The sequence below is a fragment of the Panthera pardus genome, unplaced genomic scaffold (assembly GCF_024362965.1).
Source record: "Panthera pardus isolate Hobbes unplaced genomic scaffold, ASM2436296v1 HiC_scaffold_24, whole genome shotgun sequence".
NCBI classification, from domain to species: Eukaryota; Metazoa; Chordata; class Mammalia; order Carnivora; family Felidae; genus Panthera; species Panthera pardus.
This window is the reverse complement of record NW_026526810.1, coordinates 75,875,284-75,892,421: the sequence shown is the minus strand read 5'-3', so window position 1 is coordinate 75,892,421 and position 17,138 is coordinate 75,875,284. Positions and strand designations below refer to the sequence as shown.

Below are 17,138 nucleotides of genomic sequence, written 5' to 3'. Positions count from 1 at the left end.
CCCACTTGGCCTGCCCTCCCTCCCTTCTCTCTCCAGCCTGCCCTTCTACACACATTATTTGCCTGATGAATTCCTATTCATCCTTTAAGAATCGGTGCAAATGTTACTTCCTTAGAGAAGCCTTTTTTTTTTTTTTTTTTTTGCCTCTCCCACCTCCATACCCAGACCAGGCCAGAAACCCCTGTTAAATTCTCTTGTTGGACCATACTTTTCCTTTGCAGTACTTATTTATGCAACTGCAATGAAATAATTATTTGTGGGATTACCTTTTGAATGTGTCTTTTCCCAGCTGAGACTTGAAACTCCACAAGGAAAAGAGCCATATTCATGTTGCCCACAGCTGTATCTCAGAATTTTGCCGAGAGCCTGACAAACATAGGTGAACAGTAGAATATTAATGAGCAGATGGATGGATGGATGGATGGATGGATGGATGGAAGTACATAAGAAACCAGTCAAGTTTCTGAGAGAGCTTTGAAGAATGGATTAACTAGGCCAGTTGGATACTCTAGGACCTCCTATGCATCTGGATGGGCAGTTTTGGAGAACGGTCAGAGATAGACTGCTTTTGGGTTAGAGAAGGTGAAAGGAAAGACATTTTTTCCATGGTGTCAACCTGGCAAAAGGATGTCTTTACTTTCTTTGCATTTACTCCTGAGATATAGAGAAATCTCTCAAATCCATTCATCCTTGATGACAAATCACAAGGAAATTTTCAAGTCCCTGAAGTTTCCTGGCTTCGAAATTTTTTTTCTTTATAGGTGAGCATCTCAGAAATTGATGTTAAAGAAAGACAGAGCCTTGGATTCCACACATTTCCCTGAAAAGGACTAGATTCCACACAACAAAAAGTCTATTACAAAGCAATGTTAATCTTTTGGAGAATTTCACTAAATAACTTCCTACAGAGATCTCAGCGGTTCCTTCCATAATGTTCTGAGCAAATGTGCTGAAGCCACTTAAGCACAGTGCTTTCCTCATGATGGCAGAGCCCACAGATACTATTTACATGCCCCAGTGCCATTTAGATCTTAACTATAAATTACCGCATAAAGGTTAATAGAACTGAGCCAAGCTTTAGGAAAGGCCTTGTGCACAAAATTGCCTCATATGTTGGTGGACGATAATAGAAATAAACACTAGAAAGAACAAGAGGTGTGGCAGGGATAAAAGAGCAAAGTTCTTTGAATATTACTGGAAATCCCTATCAATGGATCAGCAGGGCAGAGATGTTAATTTCTAAGGAACTCTTTTATTCCAGCAGCAGAAAATTCATTTTATGGTCATTTGTTTCCTATTGCCCTTTTGGCCTTCAACTGGTAAAACAGTCCATTTAAAATGCCTCCTGAATTAGCTCCAAGATTTTCCTTTGGTGCTGATAAGGTCTACCTCCTGAAAGAATAACAGCTAACAATGTTGGTCAAAGAGGCTTTCTACTCCCCAAACTTTAGAAATGTCCAGCGACATCTTTAAGTGAAAAAAGCCACATCTGCCTTATATAACAGTAATGTGATGGTCAAATGGTTTTGCTTCACCCCCATACATGTGGGTTATATTTCGTATCTGCTTTTGAACAGTTGCTGGGAACCTAAAACATTTCTAAGTCCATGGTTCTCTCAAATGAAGCATGACAGGTACATGCCTGTGTTTGAAATGAGTTACAGCTGATTTTCTAGTCACCCTGACAATTTACACGGGAAAGCAAATGGATGGGGTTGGTAGCTTCAGCTCTCTCTCTCTCTCTCTCTCTTTTTTTTTTTTTGAGTCTGTCAGATTCCAGATAAGAAGGTGTCTACTATACCCAGTTCCCCAATCTTACTGGTATAAAGGCCTAAGTGAACGTACAGACTGTTAGCAGATTATCACATGTCAACCCAGGAGACTGAAAGGGAGAGTAATGCTCAGCATCTGGTCCTTGGGTCTCCTCCCGTAACTGAGAGCAGTTGCAGTGACACCTCCATCCAGCCCTCCCCTCAGCGTCCCGGTGTGAGGGCTCATGGGCTGCAACAGATTCAGACTGATCCCATGTACACCATCCATGCAAAAGTGGGCCTCCGTTCTGGAGGAGGCAAGAACGAGCAACACCTGGCAGAGTTTCTAGGTGTCACTTCACCCATCATGGTCTTGTGGCTCCCTGAGGAGGGGAGAGCTGTTCCACAGCTCGGAGGAAGACACTCCAGTAGGAAGTAGAGAATACTGTCTGAGACGTGGAGAAGAACTCCTGTGGGAGGGAAGTAATCACGTAACTGTGCCCCAAGATGACAGTGGTGTGAGTGACGCCCTGGCAGTTAGGAAAGATGCCCTCGGCCGCTTACGATGCCAGGTTTCAGTTTCCTCCCTAAAACAACACACGAGGACCTTACCTTTCCTGTTCTCTGTTTTTTAGATCAGAAGCACACACACGTGATAGTGTGGAGGGAGAGAAACACTTAAGTCAGCTTTGTTATTCTCCAAGGAAGCCCCAGATCAGAGATCAGAAACAGAAATTGCCATACCGTGTCAGCTTGAAGTCACTGGAAGCTAGGTCTGTCTCAGACAGGATTTCATAAGGCAGGCTGGGGGGAAGCAAGTTTTCTGTATGACAGAGGCTCAGCGTTCACCCCAAACATCTTGTTTTCCCTGACCTCTGGCATCCCCAAATTTATCCGAAAATTTTAAAGCTTTTTGTATATTCAGCTTCTAAGGATAAAAAGGTCTCACATTCATAAAGCAATGGTTTCCTTTTCTTTCTTTCTGTGTCTCTCTGTCCTCCCCCTGCCCCAACCTATTTTCTATCTGTCTGTCCATCCCTCCATCTATCCGAAAGCTACCTCTTTCAAGCTTCAGGGAGGTCCTTCCTGGTTCTAGTAACCTGAGATTTGGCAAACAAATCCATGCTCCCTTTATGAGTTTATAGATTTAACATATATCCCTTTTCAGCTTTGGTTTTTTACATTCATCCTATAAACTATGAGCAATCTGAAAGCCCACTCACTCAAAATCCCTTTTCCTGATAACTCTAGTCAGCATTGTTCTCTGTCCCTTTCCTAATTTGTTTTCTGATACTACTTGGTGCTTTATTACATGTTGTGTTAGTTTTCTAGCTGCTGTAACAAATTGCCCTAAACTTAGTGGCTGAACACGGCACGCATTGTGTTGGAGTTCTGTAGGCGAGAACTCCAACAGAGGTCTCATTGGAGCTAAAATCAAGATGTTGGGATTTCATTCCTTCCGGAAGCTCTAGGGGAGAATGTGTTTCCTTGCTTTTTCCAACTTCTAGAGGCTGCCTGTATTCCTTGGTTCACGGCCCCCTTCCTTCACTGCAAAGAGAGCAACATCGCATCTCTTTGAGGCACCTTCCGTTGTCACATCTCTTTCTCCAGTGCTCCCTGCTTCCCTCTTCCTTTTGAAGGACGCTTGTGATTACATTGGACCTTGATAATCTAGAATAATCTCCCTATTTTAAGAACAGCAGATTAACAGTTTAATTACATTTGCAACTTTAATTCCCCTTTGCCATGTAGCCTAACAAAGTCACAGGTCTTGGAATTAGGATGTGGACATTTTGGGGGGCTGTTGCCCAATATTGTGCCTCCCACATATTGGTACTCCTTTATAAAGTTTTTCCCAGTTTGATGTATGGAGATTTTGATCTAAGTAGACTGTGGACTTCTTGAAGGCAACTCTATGACAAAATATTTTGTTTTTCTACATTTTTGGTCTTCTGCATACCATTTTCAAAAATGCCAGAATTTAATAGGATCTTGGTAAGTACTTACCAGCCCCTCCTAATGGCTTTGATTCTTCCATTTGATTCTATCTTTCCTGGAAGTTTGTATGTACAGAATATTCAGGCACTGGTACACTGCATTTGTACATGTGGAATTTTACTGGAAGGAGTTATTGGGAGTGATTAGTAGTTAGCCTCTTCATCACTCTATTTTGGTTTTACAATGGATAAAAATATCAAAATTAGAAGTTGTGGGCATGTGTAATGAGAAGAAGATAGGAGAAACAGGTGACAAGTACAGAGATATCTTTGGGATTCCTCCAGCAGCTCCACCAGGAGGCAGATGGTTTCTTTCATGCAACAGTGGGAGCCAGACTATAGACCAAGCCGAATTCTGATAGCCCTTCCTTCCTGGAAAGTCCCAGAACCTCCTACGGTAGAAAACAACCACAATATTTCTAGCAGATTCCAAAGAGAATAATTGACCAAGGATGTCACATTCTGTCTCTAAGACTAAAGAATTTTTTCCAGCAAGGAGCTGAGAGATGAAAAGGAGCATTTTACTCTTGCTTATTGGCTCTCTCTTTTAAGTGTTGGCCCAGTTAAAATATGTTTAACCACAGGCACCACAATTATTAATTCATTTAACTAAAACCAGCTATTTGTCAGGAACTGTATTGGCCCAAAGGTCAAAGAACATTTCTCTAATAAACATTTTTATAGAGTTTACTGTGTGCTAAGTATTTTTCTAAGTGACTAAACCATCCTACTTGGTTAGTTCCCATAATAACCTCCCAAATAAGGTACTATTATTATGCCAGTTGGGGAAACAGGTTCAGGGTGGTTAAATAATTTGGTTTGGTGCTAGAGCCAGGATTCTATCCTCGTCCTAGACCTTTGGCTCTTGACCTCTACACTGTGCTGCCTCCCTTTTAGCTACTCCCTGCTTACAAAGAGGTTATATGATAGGTAATGATAGAGAAAACAGAATATGCAATGAGCTCCATATATAAATTGAGCTACTGCTTGTTTTTTACACTCTTCTATCCCCAGCACCTAACACTAGGGACTGAATAAATATTTGTGGAATATTGTTGAAAGACTTTCGGGATTAATACTATGAAGTAAACAGGGGCGCCTGGGTGGCTCAGTCAGTTATGTGACCGACTTCGGCTCAGGTCATGATCTCGCAGTTTGTGAGTTCAAGCCCCGCATCAGGCTCTGTGCTGACAGCTCAGAGCCTGGAGCCTGCTTCAGATTCTGTGTCTCCCCCTCTCTCTCCCCCTCCCCTGCTCATGCTCTGTGTCTCTCTGTCTCTCAATAATAAAGAATTTTTAAAAAACGTTAAAAATAAATACTATGAAGCAAACAAATTGGATGAGATGACAGATTCTTAAGGGAACTGACAATTTATGGTGGGTGGTGAGGGCGGGCCTCTCTGAGGAGGTAACATTTGAGCAGAGACCTGAAAATGAAAGAAAGGGAGCCATAAAAAGAGTATGGAAGAGCATTCAGTCACAGGACCAGCATGGTCAGGGGCCTAAGGTGGGCGAGAGCCTGAGATGTGAAACTGGCAGGAACCAGTGTGTGGGGAGCAGGTGTGGAATGAGGTGAGGGGAGGATGGGCAGAAGCTGGACACTATAGGGCCTTAGGCCACTACAATTCCCTGTGGCAGGATACTGTGTTAAGTGTCATGGAGGGACTCAAAAGAAGGGCACGTGGGCCCTGCCCTTGGGATTCTTCAATCCAGTTAGAAAGACAAGGCAAGCAAGAAAAAAAAGAAAAGATGTCCTTCAGCCACTACCCCCGTTCTTTGGTGAACATCTTTAATTGTGGTTTTATTTCTTTCCATCTTTCCTTTCTGGTGACTTAAAAATCACTCCTCTTTGGTTCTTTAGAAGACGTTGACCCAAATCAGGGGCTGGCTTTTCACTTTCACACCTTGAAACGTTGGAACGTCTGCTTTGTTATCTGGTTAGATTTTTGTTCATGCGATGAAACTCTCATCTACAGTAATTTTAACTGGGTCCAACTAGGTCATGAGGTCCTAGAGCTAATATTTTACATCTGCAGTATTTTTCCCAAGGTTGAAATTTATCTAGGAAATATTACAGCAGGCCTGATATCAGCCAGAGAAATTTAGGCAGCTGAAATGAACTGGTAGAAAACAGAGTTTTCTTTCTTTTTCCAAAATGGCATTGTTGAAATATACCCCAAGAATACAGTGCAGGGTTGTAGTGTATTCAGAGTTGTGCAATTGGCACAACTAATTATAGAACATTTCACAACCCCAAAAAGAGATCCTGTGCCCGCTAGCAGTCATTGTCGGGTCCCTTTCCACAGCCTCCCGGTCCTAGGCAACCATGAATCTCCTTTCTGTTTCTATAGATTTGCCTATTCTGAACATGTCATATAAATGGAATCAATGCAGTATGTGGTCTTTTGTGACTGGCTACTTTCGCTTAACATGTTTTCAAGGTTCCTCTATATTGTAGTATGTGTCAATACTTCATTCCTTTTTGTTGCTGAATGGTATTCCATTTTATGAATACTACTACATTTTTGTTTTTCAGTTGATGGGTATTTACATTATTTCTACTTTTTAGCTCTAAGAATAACACTGCTACAGACGTTCACATACGAGTTTTTGTGTGAAGGTGGTTTCCTTTTCTCTTGGGTTTATACCTGGGAGTAGAATTGTTGGGTCATGTGGTAACTCCATGTTTAATATTTGAGGAATTGCCAAGCTATTTTTTTTCAGAGTGGCCACAGCATTTTACATTCCCACTGGCACTATATGAGGCTTCCGATTTCTCCATTTCTCACTGTTCTGATTGTGTCTTTTTGATTAACCTAGTGCATATGAAGAGGTAGCTCATTGTGGCATTAATTTGCTTTTGTAATTATGTTTCTTCTTCTGCTTTTTAAAAATGCCCAGCTCTCCAAAATTATGGTTTCTGAATCATGGTGGTATGAACATGCCAGTGTGAAGGAGGTCACATCGTGGCATAATTATATTGTGAAAGTGGAAATAACAGATGAACAATGAGCTCCATATAGAACCAGAGGTTTCTAAAGTATTTGCCATCCTAGTTTGGGTTTAAGACATTCTTTAAAGATTCTATATTATAGACAATGCTGTAGTTCTGCCTGAGTATTGCATTAGATCATTTATAACAGATGTCTTCATTTATCTGCTAAATATGATCTAAGTACTTGAGAAACATTCTCTGAATCTTATCTGTCAAGTTTATATTGGTCCAAGTCAGTCTTATTTCTCCTATTTTAGAAAGGACTATCAGGGCGCCTGGGTGGCTCAGTCGGTTAAGCGTCCGACTTCGGCTCAGGTCATGATCTCGCAGTCTGTGAGTTCGAGCCCCGAGTAGGGCTCTGTGCTGACAGCTCAGAGCCTGGAGTTTGCTTCAGATTCTGTGTCTTCCTCTCTCTGCCCCTCCCCTACTCATTCTCTGTCTCTCTCTCTCTCTCTCTCAAAAATAAATAAACTTAAAAAAAAAAAAGAAAGGACTATCGGAAGGGAATTGAGTTGCCCAACATTGTATGGTAGGTGAGTGGTGAGGACTTATCTCCTGATCCTTAATGTTAATTTAGAAATTAATAAATCCTCAGAATCAGAAGAGATCTTCAAAATCATACATCTTCTCATAAGATTTCCCACAGTAATGTACATGATTGAGTACTTTTCAATGACATGGAAGTTCTCCACTGTATATAGCAATCTCTTCTGTTGGCAATTCTGATATTTCTTTTTCATACTGCGTCACCTTCTGTCTCCATGTCACTTCCACCCACTGCTCCTTGTTCTGTGCTTTAGAACCATGAAAAGTAAAAGTACTTAATGATGCTCAGTAAATATTTGTTGAATGATTGAAGTTATTATCGAATTATTTACAGGAAGTGGTCATATATTGTTTTTATAATTTAAAATAAAAATGAAAAGAGGAAAAAAAACACTAACCTCTCTCTCTGTACACACACACACATACTCACACATCCCCTTCCACCTCATCATTCCAAACTTTTGTTTCCTCTTTCTCTCTCTTTTTTATATAAATTTATTGGTTTTAATATGAATACAGAGGTCATATTTTTATTGTAGAAAATTCATAAACATTAAAGAAGAAAAATCTTATTTATTAAAAAATGTTTTTAATGTTTATTTATTTTGAGAGAGAGAGAGAGAGAGAGTGAGCAGGGGAGGAACAGAGAGAGAACGGGAGGGGCAGAGACAGAGGGAGACAGGCTCTGAGCAGGCTCCAGGTTCTGAGCTGTTGGCACACAGCCCGACAGGGGGATTGAACTCACAAACCGTGAGATCATGACCTGAGCTGAAGTCGGCCGCTTAACTGACTGAGCCACCCGGGCACCCCAACGTTTATTTATTTTTGAGTGACTGAGACAGAGTGTAAGCGAAGAAGGGGCAGAGAGGGAGACACAGAATCTGAAACAGGTTCCAGGCTCTGAGCTGTCCTCACAGAGCCCTACGCGGGGCTTAAACTCACAAACTGCGAGATCGTGACCTGAGCCGAAGTTGATTGCTTAAACAACTGAACCACCCAGGCACCCCGAATGTAAGATTCTTAATGGCTGTATAGCATCCTGTAATACAGACATGTCATAATATATTTCAATGTTTTCCTTTTGATAGACATTTAGGTGTTTTCAAATTTATAAAGAGAGTAACATTCTCTTTTTCAGTCTTCTCTTCTGCAAATGAATCGTATCTGTTACCTTAAAACCTCCTTATATGCCTTTTTGCCTCTGGCTTGTTTTACTGTTGGATATACTCTAAATTGCCAATCTCCCTCTTCAAAAGTGGTTTGCAGAACTGAGCACCTGATCCAAACAGATGATGATGATGATGAATGTGGAGTTCAGGTGAACCAGTACATTATTTTGGGCATTGCACTGGTATCCATGTGGACCAAAATGGCAATAGTTTTTCTTGTTTCCTTTTATTGGGCTTCTAGGAACACAGATCTGCCCTGCCTCACATAGCTTAACTGCTGCTCTTTATTTTCAGTGTCCCTGACTATTCCTTTGTGGCCATTTGAATTCTCAGGTCTCTCCATTTCTGCTGCATCGTGGGTGATCTGTCCCCATGTGCTGGCTGGTCACTTTACTTGGTCTGGCAGATCTTCTTTAGCACCAACAATTTGCATCACCTTAAAAATACTCTAGATATAAGTCTAAATGATTAAATGCAAACAGCTTTTCTTAGTTGAAAAGACTTTACTTCCCAATGGATAAAAGTAAGGAAGCTAAGTGATATATGAGGTTTCATAACTCATTTGTCTTCCTCCCATTTTTCAATTCGGGAGCTAATATTGGAGATTAAATAATGGACTTCGTTGACTTCAGTGCACCTGCTGCTGAATGTGTAAATTCATCCTTTCTCATACAGTCAGACATGACTCGCTAAGCAGCTTCCAAAGTAAAAGTGGTGACATGAATAATTCTGCCTGGAAATAAGGTCAACCCTGTTCTCCTGAGATCTGCACTGTGAGCAGGGAGCAAAGAGCTACATAAACCTTGTACCTCGAAGAACTCTGAAGATCTGTCCTCCTCCCTTCCCCCCAATGCCTAAACACCAGAAATGAAAGACAGGACAAGACATTTAAAAGTCTGGGTTTTGTGGAAAGAAAGAGCATAATATATGAAGTAAGGGATGGTTGTGATGAAAAACTATTCTTGCAAAAAGTGGGAGTTCTATAGATGCATAAAAAGAAGGATATACAAATAACAAAATCTGTTAACAGATTTTTTATTAATGATTGGATAAGTGGTTTTTAAATCTAGATTTTAAAAAATTTTCTGCAATGACCATGTATTACATTATAATGACAACAAAATTAATTAGTGGGTTTATTTCTTGTACTTTGATTAAATTAAAAGGTGCAGATTTTTTTCTTCCTTCTGCTGAATTATTTGGATAAAAAGTAAATTTGGGTGGGAGACTGAACAAAATTACATCAATGTTTGTTCTAGCCCCTAAGGCTTGATGAAGTTACCATCAAATTCAGTCAGCAAAATAGATGGCAAAGCATGATACAGCACAAATCACAAGTTTTTTAGATTTACAGTTGTGAATAAACCACTCAACCTAGCTGAGGTGAAAAAGCAACATTTTTTATAAGGACACAGACAGGGCTGATAGACAACTGGTTGTACTTATACGGCGATACTGGTTATTTACATTCTAAAATGCTCTGTTTCTGTTGCTCTGAGACCAACCCCCTCCTCCCCCCCCCCCCACTAGGCCTCCTCACTGCCTCAGCCACCCCCGGTTTATTGGTTTATCTGCTGGGGATTTCTCAGGGTTCTGTGCCCCATAACAAAAGAGGGGAGCAGATTTCGGGACTGGGTAGCAGCCATCTGACCCTGTCTTGCTTTTCTTCCCTCTGCCCTTGTTAAATATTTTGAAAGTCACACCTAGGATACATAGAACTCAAGGACAAAGATTCAGCTGGACCTCGGAAGGCACTGGATCCAGGCTCTTAGAAGCTCTCCAGCCTCTTCTGTTTCTTTTCTGTATGTCTGCTCCATCCTCTCTTACTGCCTTCTCTGTCTTTGTATTTGTGTGATGGAAATTATGACTTTTAACAGTTCTCAGAATTTTCACTTGATGGGTCTGGCCACTTAGAGAGAGATCTTTCTCCCTTTTTCCCTCCTTTCCTTCCAATTTCAAATGTCCAGGGAAGAAAATGAATGGCCAGTCTTCAGTCATGTGCCCACTCCTTTGCCAGACATTCATGACCCTATGAAGAGAGGAGATCATAGTGCCCAAGCAGGCCTTTCTTTTCCCATTATAAGTACATGGATGGAGGGGTGGATACTTCCAGATAAATACAGGAATTTTCTAGAGATCAAGGAGTGAGGTATAAAACACAAGATCCCTGGCAAATGACTATTTCTTAACCTTCCCTTGATAGGGGCTTTTTCCAACAATCTCATCTCTTCATAAAAGAGCCTCTGTGGGGTGTCTGGGTGGCTCAGTTGAATAAGAATCCAACTTTGGCTCAGATCATGATCTTGCTGTTTGTGAGTTTGAGCCCCATGACGGCCTCTGTGCTGACAGCTCAGAGCCTGGAGCCTGCTTCAGATTCTGTGTCCCCCTTTTTCTCTGCTCCTTCTCAGCTTGCTTTCTCTCTCTCTCTCTCTCTCTCTCAAAAATAAATAAACATTTAAAAAAAAGAGAGAGCCTCTAGGGGCTCCTGGGTGGCTCAGTTGATTAAGCATCCAACTTTGGCTTAGGTCATGATCTCACGGTTTGTGGGTTCGAGCCCTGCATTGGGCTCTGTGCTGACAGCTTGGAGCCTGGAGCCTGCTTTGGATTCTGTGTCTCCCTCTCTCTCTCTTCCCCTTTGCCCTCTTGTACTCTGTCTTTCTTTCTCTCTCAAAAATAAATAAACATTAAAAAATAATAAAAACTAAAAATAAATTTAAAAAATCTATTTTGGATTTTGCAAGAACCACTGTATTGGTAACAAATTTACTTCTAATGAAATAAGATAAAAATAAATGGGTTATTCTGCTTTGGGGCTTTATGAGTCCATTTTTAAACCATCATTCACTCAGATCAGACCTTTAATAGTCACTTGCCATAAAGTTTCTATTAATTATTTCATATTTTAGTAGATTATATATTTTTTATGAAGTTGGATTGATGGCTTTATTTCATAAACTACCGTTGTTCAAAGCATGTTTTCTCCTACTTCTATTATGATTATAAAATAACATAATAATGCCTCACAAAATTCAAATTACAGAGAAAATATTCACTCATACTCCCATTCCCTATACAACTATGATCATTTTCAATATTAATATATATTTTTATGAAGTTTCACCAGTAGTTATGTTTAGTATTGTATTTCTCTTTTTTCAGTGTTGCTACTTATTTTTTGTATAATTTTTTGTTGCTATTATTTTTTATTCATAATTGTCATCTCTAAAATATGAATAAAATCTATTGAGTGAATGAACATACTAAAATAATGGAATAATCTACTTCACTATTTTTGGATATTTAAATTATCTTTTTTTTCTGTAACAAAAGTGTATCCTTTCCCCCTTCCTAAAATTGTGTAGTGCTAGATGGTCCGTGAAATTCTAAGGGCTTGCCGTGCCCATAGCCTGCCTCTGAGGAAAGTAGCCACAGATAATTCTTTCTTCATAAAGTTGTCATACTGTAGGGGCACCTGGGTGGCTCAGTCGGTTAAGTGTTCGACTTCGGCTCAGGTCATGATCTCACGGTTCATGAGTCTGAGCCCTGCGTCACGCTCTGTGCTGACAGCTCAGAGCCTGGAGCCTGCTTTGGATTCTATGCCTCCCTCTCTCTCTGTCCCTCTCCCAGTTATGCTCTGTCTCTCTTTCTCTCTTTCAAAAATGAATAAACATTAAAAAAAAAAAGTTGTCATACTGTAGATACTAGTGGACTGGGGGATCTGTGCCTGGACCAAAAGGCAGATATGTTTAGGCTGGGTATCAGAAAGGCCCATGAAGTGGCTCTGTAAGAGATTCTGCTCAAAAGCATGGCACCATATTGGATGGGGTCAAACTGATCCAATTATCTCCTATATCTTGGTAAGTATAAAGGTGACATTACACAGAGAAATCAAGATGCTCCATATACCCTTTTGGAAAGGGGAAAAGGTTACCAGTATACAAGTTATGATTCACCAAAGCCACTACTATATTCTGAATAACTGTGAACTGTGTTTCCCATTTGGCATGAGCCATGGTGTACTTGCCAATGTCAGAGGGCTGGGACTCAGGTTCATAGTCCAGCTTCTGATACTGTCATCCTGGACTCATGGAAGTAACCTTCCATTGTCTAATTATTTTTTTATTCTTTTGGATGACTTTCTGGGGATGAATTACCCAAAATGGGAGTAAGGAGTATAAATATTTTTATGGCTCTAGATAGATATTTTCAAATTACTTGCTGGTAATATTTCTGAGACTTTTTCCATGAATCTTCCACTCTTATTATTCTGTATTTTCTGAATCATTTCACCCATCTCTATAGCTATAAAGACTGTCAAGTTTAGGATTCCATTCAGTAAGATTCACCATTATTTTATGAATACAGAAGTATGGTGTTAATTATGTTGACATGATGCTCTCTCATCACTTAAAATTTTAATTTCATAACTTTAAAAAAGTTCTTTTAGACTTTTGTGCATATATAAAAAGGAAATGTAAGCACAGTATATTGGTTAATGTATTATTTACAATTTTTCAGAATCCAAGTCCTCAGAGCTACTTTTTGACTCAAATTCATCTTTGTTTTTCCATCACAATTCTGTCTCTTGTTCTATCATGAATATTGATAAATCAGCATTGCTTAAAAGAATTAGTAATGTCTCTAAGAATTTCCTCAAAGTCGTTGACACCCATTCTGAAAATTTTAATATTGGCCCTTTATGATCTTACCAAAACTTATTAACAGAAAGTCTTTCGACAACAACAGAACTCACATACCTTTCTCAAATAGTCTTTGTGTTTTGTTGACTGGAATGTCCAGAGGTTACATTTGTCTAGCCCAGCCACCTGGACATGCACAGATGACACATCTGTTGTCTGACAACAATTATAAGATATTATCAATTGTAAGATACATCCTGATTTCAGAGACGTTAACATATACATATATATGACATGGGCTAAAGACTAATTATAGGCAAATCTATAATCCCAGCCCAGACCTCTATATAAAACTGTCCTAGGTTTCTACTTAGGTGACTCTTACATATCTCAAATGTGTTTATATTAGTTCCCCATCGATGCTGTAAAAAATCTCCACAAACTTCAGTGGCTTAAGTATTAAGAATGTATTATTTTACAGTTCTGAAGGTCAGGAGTCCAACACGAGTTTCACTTGGCTAAAATCAAGGTTCAGCAGGGCTGTGTTTCATTTAGGAAGTGCTAGGTGAGAAGCTATTTCTTATTTTTTCCAGCCTTTAGAGGCCCCCCACATTCCTTGGCTTGCAGCCCCCTCCATCTTTAAAGCCAGCAATGGCCCATCTTTCTCGCCTCTGCTCTCTCACTTTCCTGCCTCTCTCTTTCACTCAGAAGGACATAGGGTCCACCCAGACCGTCTAGGATACTCTCATCTCAAAATCTTCAATCACATCTGCACAGTCCCTTTTCCATGAAAGGTAACATGTTCACAGGTTCTGGGAATTAGGATGTAGACTCCTTCGGGTGGGGCATTATTTTACCCACCAGTGTCCAAACTAAACTCAGAATATTCCTCCCTGATCAAGTTTGCCCCTCCTCCAATCTTTTCTTCCTCAGTGATTTAAACCACAGGCTGTCAGTTGCCCAGACCAGAAGCCCGGATGTCATCCTAGAATCCTCCCTCTTACTCAGTTCCCACATCCAATCCATTCTTCTTCCTGGAAAGCATGTAAGTCCACTGAGTTCTACCTGTGTGGTCACTGCCCCGGGCCAGATGGTCCTCCTCATCTCTTACCTGTTTCACTGCTGAGGCCTCCCAACCAGTCTCTCTGTCACCAGAAACGATAGACCTCAAAACACACCAGCGTGACATTCATGAGCCTCAGTGTTGCGTCCACTTTAGCATATGCAGCCGGGGAGAAGATGCGCACATAGTAAAATGCTGAAGGTGTACATTTGGGTAGCACTTTACAAAACACTTTGACATTCTTACCAGAGTTCCTCAGTTCTTCAGCCACGTGAGTCAGGTACCATTCTCCTTGTCAGTGAAGTTAAATGACTTAGACTCAGGTTTCAAAACAAAGTTGCATTGCTTTCTCCTACAGTGTCACCTCCTCACCCTGCTCGCTGTCATTTCAAATTCCACACATTCAAAGACAATTCCTCCTCTGACTTCTCAGTTTCTGTCATTGAACCCCCTACCCCAATGCTCACCCACCTTCAGATTTACCTTGACCTACTCCATCCTTATCCCACATCTAGCCAGACACCAAGACTGGTTGAAATTTCTTTTGAATTATCTCTTGCCTCTGTCCCCATTGCCTCCACTGTAGTCAGAATGTCCTGTTTTCCCTCACTGCTAAGTCAATTCGGCTGCCTTGTTCCTAGTTTTCCTTTATCCCATGTATCACTGCCAGAAATAGAATCTGAAAACACCATTTTATAATGTCACTCCCTGGGTCAAAATCCCTCAGGGGCTCCTTATTTTCTATTGCACTGATCACAAGCCCCGCTGTAATTGGACCCCTACCCGTCAAGTTTACATAATTACCACGGTATTCCAAACCCCTGTTGCAGACAGGCTGACCACCTCCCGGGCCATACTATTTTTTCTCACCATGCATTCACCCTTGTCAACGCCTCACGCAGAATGTCTGTTCTTCTCCTTTTGCCTTTCCAAACCTTGTTCCCCTTTAATACCTGACTCAGTTTACCTCACCCCTGAAACCTTCACTCATTAACCATCCTCCGAGATCATGCTCCTTTCTAACTTACAGAGTGTGATTAGGACTTTGTAGTCAAATGCCTCCTGTTGTACATGGTGTCTCATGCACATGAGTCTTGTCTCCAACCAAACTGCAACCAACTTGAGAGCAAGGCCTGAGTTTTCTGTTTTCTTACAGATTCCTTTAATTATCCCCAAATCGGAAATTCATCTCCAGTTTGGGAATAATTTATTAGTTCAATTACTTTTAATATTTCTTTAAAAAAAATTTTTTTAACGTTTATTTATTTTTGAGACAGAGAGAAACAGAGCATGAATGGGGGAGGGTCAGAGAGAGGGAGACACAGAATCTGAAACAGGCTCCAGGCTCTGAGCTGTCAGCACAGAGCCCAACGCGGGGCTCGAACTCACGGACTGTGAGATCATGACCCGAGTCGAAGTCGGATGCTTAACCGACTGAGCCACCCAGGTGCCCCATACTTTTAATATTTCAAACGAAGTCTACCTGACAGCTCAAGGATTTGTATTGATTGAAGGATAACTGATAATAGCTGAAAATCCCAACTGAATCATCTTCAGTTCTTGAAGAGGGACAGAGTATAAATAACTAACATAAACTAAACACAACCATCATGATAGTTGATTCGCAGACTATTCAGTGAGGTCTTTCTTGGGTGTCAAGTGTTATAGGAGACTCTAAAGTTGGAGAAGATGGAAACGATCGAAAGAGGGTCTAGCCCACTCCCCCAGTCACAGGGAATGTAGCAAGTTTAGGAAGGGTAGTGTGCAGAGCATAGTCTAATGATCAAATCAATATGGGCATAAAATGAATCAGCATATGAGAACAGTGTTCAAATAAGATCTTCTGATCCAGAGATGAGTGGTTAGTTTACAAAGTGATTGAGTTGTTACTCCAAAGACGTCACAGCACTGTTCTACAAGCAGTAACACCACCACCAAAACCAGCAGGAAAGCAGGCAACTCTATAACCAGAGTACCCAAGTGAGAGCGCATCCACTCTGAGAAGACCTACCCCGTCAAGATTTCTCTCTACATGTGATCATTTTACTAGCTTTGAAGCTCAGTTTTGCAATCCAGTCAAGTAAGGATTGTTCAGGTCTTCACAGTGAGAAGAGACAACTTTCTTATTATCTAGTGATTTTCAAGGCACTGCTTAGAAAGCAGCAGAACCCCTTCCTCCACAACACACACACACACACACACACACACACACACACACACATATGCACACACACACACACTACATGTCAAAGTCATTAGCTATTTGTACCCTAGATGTGGAAGAAGGAATTCCCCAGATGATTTTTAAATTCTGGGGCAATTACTACATACCGTTTCGAGAGCCAGAAGTAAGAATCAATCTGCCAAGCAACTATTAGGAATGGAATTGCTTCTGCTTCAAAGTATATGCTGGATTAACTTCTAAAGTAGTTAATTACTTTTCAGATCATGCTGTGGTGTCACACAGCCTGAAGGGAAAAATGCTGCCACCAGGCTAAGGAGGTGGGAGAGAGGGAAGGTCACGATTTCTGTTATCTTGTAGACTGTGTCTAATGGGACTAGCTTAAGAGCCAAAGAATCAAAAAGCATTTTTTTTTGTTTTAGCCAAAATAATATTAAATAACGTTTATTTTTCTTTAAATAAATTAGTTGTTGAAGTGAATCTGCTGGTTGTTTGGTTATTAGAAAGATTTTACCTAAATTGAAGCTGCTTGTCAAAGACTCAGTAAGTAGCCGAATGTTTGGGTTGAATTACTTTCAGATCCCTTTCTGCTTTGATAATGGACTAAATTTTCCGAGCCAAAGATGGCAAGAGTACAGAGTCCCAAAATTCATTTCACTTCCAAAGTACCTGATGAGAGATGAAGAAAACACTGGCCTAAATGAAAAGATTGGGAGCACAGATGGCACATGATATGTCTGTACTGCTGTTTTACCCCTTTCAGACCCAAGACCATCTTCATTTCTCATGGCACTCT

General features: G+C 40.6%; 1 long non-coding RNA gene across 5 annotated transcripts in view; it reads left to right on the top strand.

Annotated features, from left to right (window-relative positions):
• Positions 1-17,138, top strand: part of LOC109254308 (uncharacterized) — a 119,111-nt gene that overhangs the window by 93,736 nt on the left and 8,237 nt on the right. The gene's annotated exons all lie outside the window — the stretch shown is intronic.